This window comes from Prionailurus viverrinus, chromosome B1, assembly GCF_022837055.1.
Source record: "Prionailurus viverrinus isolate Anna chromosome B1, UM_Priviv_1.0, whole genome shotgun sequence".
Lineage (NCBI taxonomy): Eukaryota > Metazoa > Chordata > Mammalia > Carnivora > Felidae > Prionailurus > Prionailurus viverrinus.
In genome coordinates this window covers 119,842,336-119,848,962 of record NC_062564.1, presented here as the reverse complement: position 1 = coordinate 119,848,962, position 6,627 = coordinate 119,842,336, and positions in this window count along the sequence as shown.

The window sequence follows — 6,627 nt, the reverse complement described above, 5'->3', positions numbered from 1 at the left end:
TATGCTAATAGGTAGCACATGTATGTACGTGACATTGCACTAAGTCTGGTACCTAGATTTGTAATTTATTACTTGTAATGTCAGTAGATTCTATTGTGTGATCTTGCCTCTGTGACCAACAGCAGGAATTTTAAAACCTTTTTTTTTTTAAGTTTTATTTTTATTTATTTTGAGAGAGAGACCGAGAGAGAGAGAGAGAGAGAGAGAGAGAGAGAGAGAGAGAGTGAACAGGAGAGGGGCAGAGAGGGAGGGAGAATTCTAAGCAGACTTCTTGGTATCAGCACATAGCCCCACGCGGGGCTCAAACCCAGAAACCGCAAGATCATGACCTGAACTGAAATCAAGAATCGGACGCTCAACTGACTGAGCCATCCTGGCTCCCCAAAAGCAGGAGTTTTAAAGTTAGGGTTAGAAATGTAGTTGTGGTTTTGAACAGTTTTACAAGGTATGTGTCCAAAATTGTTAATCTTTCCTCATGTGTGAAGAGGGAGAAGTCTACCACTGCCGTCACTATGGCTCTGGGTGTTCTTTCCTAAAACCTTCTCTTCAACATTCTTGAGGGGCTTCACTGTCAAAGTAAACAATTATTTCTCCATAGATGATCACAAGATTTGGGGAAAAATCTTCCTTACCAAAAGTTTGAATATCCATGATCTGTGGCCATGAAATGCTTTTCTTTAAAATAATTTACTGCAGCACAGCAACATGTATATTCTAGTGGTTCCCATACTTAAAGTTTCCTAAAAATGTGGAGACTAAAATGAAATTATCAACTTTAAGTTTTGTCAGCTAAATGTATATAAAGAATTGAAAACTAATTATCTCATAGAAGGTAATTTAACACCCCAAAAGTATGAGAGCTATACTCAGAATAGTTTGTGCTCCCCACATTTTTAAAGAGCTATGTCCAAATATTTTCCTACGTGTGCAAATTTTTCAAAAGGGGCTGAGGCTGGTAGCAAGCTGTTTTTTTAATGACTCCCTTTACATAAGCATTATTATCAGTTGCCGTCACTTCCTCTTGTAAATTTATAGAATTCCATCATGTCTGTTTTAAAAGATGAATATCTGATAACCAACTGCTTCTGAATTGTTACAACAGAAGATAACAGCTCTTGAAATACATACCTTGGTTTTCTAGAACTTTAAAGAAAAAACTCTCATTGTCACGTGATTGTTTTGAGGCTTGCTTCTCCTTACTCATTGCCTTACTCAGCAAATGAGCACACCATTACATAAATATCAGGTATCCAAAACTGTTGAGCAGGCTTGAGGTATTAATGATTCATTCATATGGGTAATTAAGCAAGTGGTATTATGAAAGCACATGACAGTTCAACTTTGAGTTCAATGCCTCATATGATGATTCATTAAATTGCTTTTGTATTTTGTAACCTAATTTGTTAATAAGTTGATGGGAAGCTACGTAAGCCAGTTGCTGATCTATATAGTTCTGCCTTCCTTATTGTGATTCATATAGTTTTCCATTAGAAACATGCTATCAGACTCTCCCTCTGCAAAGAGAGTTTTAAAATCTGCTGCTCAATAGGGTTCTTAAATTATGGTGGATATTTTATTAACTACCTACTAGAAACATCTAAGAATTGAGTGCCTCACAATAAAAAAGAATGAAATCTTGCCATTTGCAATTACATGGATGGAACTGGAGGGTATTATGCTAAGCAAAATTAGTAAGTCAGAGAAAGACAAACATATGACTTCACTCATATGAGGACTTTTAAGATACAAAACAGATGAACATAAGGGAAGGGAAGCAAAAATAATATAAAAACAGGGAGAGGGACAAAACATAAGAGACTCAAATACGGAGAGCAAGCAGAAGGTTACTGAGGGGTTGTGGGGGGGGGATGGGCTAAATGGATAAGGGGCATTAAGGAATCTACTGAAATCATTGTTGCACTATATGCTAACTAACTTGGATGTAAATTTAAAAAATAATTAATTAAAAAAAAAAGAATTGAGTGCCTCAGGTCTCCATCTTCAGAGTCTGCTTATTACTTCACAACTAATTCTAGTAAGTTTGGTTATCTGATTTATGCTCCTGAAAAAAATCGCAAGTATCAACAGGGTCCTGCTAGTGTCAGGTAAACAATAAAATGTAACAGCTGATAGCAGGGGGAGGAAACTAAAAAGTAAATTTAATGTGAACATTAAAAGTATAGCAGCTTAAAATTTAACATAGGATCCTGCACACTCGTCCCTGAGAGCATCCCTGTCATCAACTTAATCCAAGTAATGTTACTGATGAATTCGAATCAAGATGGGTAGTATGTGGCATTTAAGAAGGCAGGATATGTGTTGCATTTAGTGATACCAGTTTCCACTTCAAATAGTTAAAAGTTTAGCACTTTGAGTGGTATATCCAGGTGGAAAATTTATGCAGAAAATACCTTGACTCTCTTTTTGATATTTGGAGAGTTCTCATGGGAAGTTTTTCCATTTAATTGAAAGATTTTTCAAGTTTAATGACTGTAATTCACTACATAATTTAATTTGTTAAAGTATGAGGAAAATTAAAGGAACATGGTTTGTCTTGCTAGCCAGGGAATCCCTTTGCATCAGAGGCTGGACTGTAGAAGACTCAATGGCTGTTTTGTTTTGTTTTGTTTTGTTTTGTTTTGTTTCGTTTTAGCTATACTGCATCATCTGAAGTTGTGATTTAGTTTGTGATGATCTTTTCCTGGAAGCTCACTTTATCTTACATTGTTCAGATAGTGAAAATTTTTTTTTAATTTTTTTTTAACGTTTATTCATTTTTGAGAGACAGAGACAGAGCATGAGTGGGGAAGGGGCAGAGAGAGAGGGAGACACAGAATCCGAAGCAGGCTACAGGCTCCGAGCCATCAGCACAGAGCCTGATGCGGGGCTCGAATCCATGAACTGCGAGATCATGACCTGAGCTAAAGTCGGACGCTCAGCCGACTGAGCCACCCAGGCGCCCCCAGATAGTGAAATTTTTTATCTTCTGGAGAAATCCAGTTTAGTAGAGTCATGTTCTAGCAAGCAGTATTTTAATATAAAAAGTAGAAAATCCATATTGTAAGCAATTGTATTATGTCATTTTATATTAGGTATGATCTTGAAGGACATTGAAAATCTGTTCAGAGGGGCGCCTGGGTGGCGCAGTCGGTTAAGCGTCCGACTTCAGCCAGGTCACGATCTCGCGGTCCGTGAGTTCGAGCCCCGCATCGGGCTCTGGGCTGATGGCTCAGAGCCTGGAGCCTGTTTCCGATTCTGTGTCTCCCTCTCTCTCTGCCCCTCCCCCATTCATGCTCTGTCTCTCTCTGTCCCAAAAATAAATAAACGTTGAAAATCTGTTCAGAGAGGCATACCTATGTTGTTAGAGATGACATCACCCACTAATTGTCCTTTGGTTTAAATATTTGCTTATAAAAAGAGTGTATCTGTGACTCTATTCTTTATTGTCCAATATTTACTGTTGTCCAATAGATCAGCCACAATGTTAGCAAATTCCTGATCTCTATTATAAGGCTGTAATTTCCCAAAACGATATAGAAATGGGGAAAAGGGTAGTAAATTGCATAATTACGGAGATGAACCCTGTACTAGAGGGAAAATAAAAAATGTCAAGAAATAATTCACTAAATTTTTGAATTTCCTGTAATTTTCCATTAGTATCTGTCATACATTCCTCTGCCTCATAACACTGAAGATAGGGATCAACACCACCCATTCAACAGATTTAAGGAACGCAAAAACTTAGGGGCACCTGGGTGGCTCAGTCAACTAAGCGTCCGACTTCGGCTCAAGTAATGATCTCGTGGTCCGTGGTTTCGAGCCCCATGTCAGGCTCTGTGCTGACAGCTTAAAGCCTGGAACTTGCTTTGGATTCTTTGTCTCTCTCTCTCTCTGCCCCTCCCCCATTCATGCTCTGTCACTGTCTTTCAAAAATGAATAAATGTTAAAAGAAAAAACCCTCAAAACTTAGAAGTACAGTCTTCAATTATCTTGAATGCTGCCAAGCAGCGAAATAAGATGAAGATCTAGAAAGATGTTCACTTTAAAATGCTGCATACAGGGGCATCTGGGTGGCTCAGTCGGTTGAGTGTCAGACTTCCACTCAGGTCATGATCTCATGGTCCATGAGTTCTAGCCCGGCCTCTGGCTCTGTGCTGTCAGTTCAGGGCCTGGAGATTGCGACCCATTCTATCTCCCTCTCTCTGTGCCCCTCCCCCACTCAACGCTCTATCTCTATCAAAAAATGAATAAACGTTAAAAAAAATGCTGCATACAGCTGTATAAGCAACACATTGGAAAACCTAGAGGAAATGGATAATTTCCTAGAAAAACATAAATGACCAAAAGCACCCAAGATGAAATTTAAATGTTAGTAGATTAATTATCAAATGCGAACATAAAAGTGAGGCTTTTAAATTTTATTTATTATATTTTTTGAGTTTTTAAGAGCACACAGGCACATGCACACAAGCAGGGGGAGGGCAGAAAGAGGGAGAGAATCTTAAGCAGGCTCTGCACAGTGGATCTCACAACTGTAAGATCATGACCTGAGCCAAAATCCAGAGTCTGTCACTTAACTGACAGACTGCCAGGCACCCCAAAAGTGAGGTTTTTAAAAAGGAGAGTTTTGGGGCACCTGGGTGGCTCAGGTTATGATCTTGCGGTTGTGAGTTAGAGCCCCGCATTGGGCTCTGTGCTGACAGCTCAGAGCCTGGAGCCTGCTTTGGATTCTGTGTCTCCCTCTCTCTCTGCCCCTCCCCTGCTCATACTCTGTCTCTCTCTGTCTCAGAAATAAATAAACATTTAAAAATTTTTTCTTTAAATAAAAAGAGTTTTTTACATTTTTGAAATGTTTATTATATTTATTTGGGGAGAAAGTGTGAGGGAGGGGCAGAAAGAGAGGGAAAGAGAGAATCCCAAGTAGACTCTGTGCTGTGAGCATGGAGGCCAACACAGGACTCGATCCCCCAACCCTGGGATCATGACCTGATTCAAAATAAAGAGGCGGCCACTCAACTGAATGAGCCACCCAGGCGCCCTTCTTAGTACTTTTTAAATTATGGACTTAAAAACTCACTTTAGGAGTGTTTGGGTGAATCAGTCAGCATTTCTATGTAGTAGTGGTAAAAAGCAAGATGCAATATAGCATGTTTAATCCATCTTTGTGTGTATGTATGTATATATACACTCTTATTTGGGGTCATGTATATGTATATAATTTTGCATAAGATCTTATGAGCATGGAGAAAAATGGGGATAAAATCTTCTAATGAGGGTGACATTTTTTGTCTGGAGAGGGTAGGTGGAGTAAAGATGGGAATCTGAGTGGGAGAAAGGAGAGGATGAGCAAAAAAGGGAAAGTAAAGTATTAAATTCCATGTATGATATCCCATTTTGAATTATGTAAATTACACATGTGTATATGATATAAGAAAATGTAAAATATTAATTGGAACTGATAACATGAAGGTCATTGATGACCTTACCTAGAGCAATTTTAGTTAAGTGGAAGCAAAGAATGAAGTAAAATTCCTATTACAGCAGTTTTAATAATAAATACGTGGTAAGATAGCAGACTGCAATAAACTGGCACTTCACTAAAATAATGCCAATAAAAATAAACAAACCTAGGGGCGCCTGGATGGCTCAGTGGGTTAAGTGTCCGACTTCGGCTCAGGTCATGATCTCGTGGTCCGTGAATTTGAGCCCCGCGTCAGGCTCTGTGCTGACAGCTCAGAGACTGGAGCCTGTTTCCGATTCTGTGTCTCCCTCTCTCTCTGCCCCTCCCCCGTTCATGCTCTGTCTCTCTCTGTCCCAAAAATAAATAAACGTTGAAAAAAAAAATTTTTTTTAAATAAATAAATGTTAAAAAAATATTTAAAAAAAATAAACCTAAAAATCAAGTAAAATACAATAAACAACAGTGAGCAAAAAAACAAAAACAAAAAACAAACTGATGAGGCAAATGAGGCTTCTGTATATTGGCCCTGGGTTGTTTATTAGCTCAAAAGCCCACTAATACCATACCAAAATTTTACACATCCATTTGTTTTAAACATAGCTTAATCAGATTTTTAGCTACTTAGAGCTTGACTCCTTAACATACCCTGTGCAACTGTCTAAAATCTGCTTGCCACAGATACAATAAGTCTTTATAAGACCCTAACCTGCTGCTGCTCTTTAGAATTCTTCAGTCTGACCCAGAGACTCTCTGCACTCAGATGCTGCTTGCTGAGTGACATCATACAAAAACCACCTAGACACATAAGCCCTCTTTCTGATGCCTTTCTCCTCCAGGAGTTCCCTCACTCTCCTCCCCTTCTGAAGGATGGCCTCCAAGCCTTAAGTCTCTGGAAGGTCTTCCCTTAGGGCTTTCCCCAATATGCAAATCTTCAAAGCATCCCCCAAATAAAGCTTGTGTGTGCTACTGCCACCTCATGGCCATATTTGTCCCCCCATGATCAGCCTTGAAATGCTCAAACTCCTCTCCTTTCAGTACATAATAATAAAAGTAAAAATCCACCAGGAAGATATACCAGTTCTAAAATTATAGATACCTAATAATACATCTTCAAGAGTAAAAAAGGCCAAAATAGAATTATGGAGAGAAATTGATAAATTCACAAA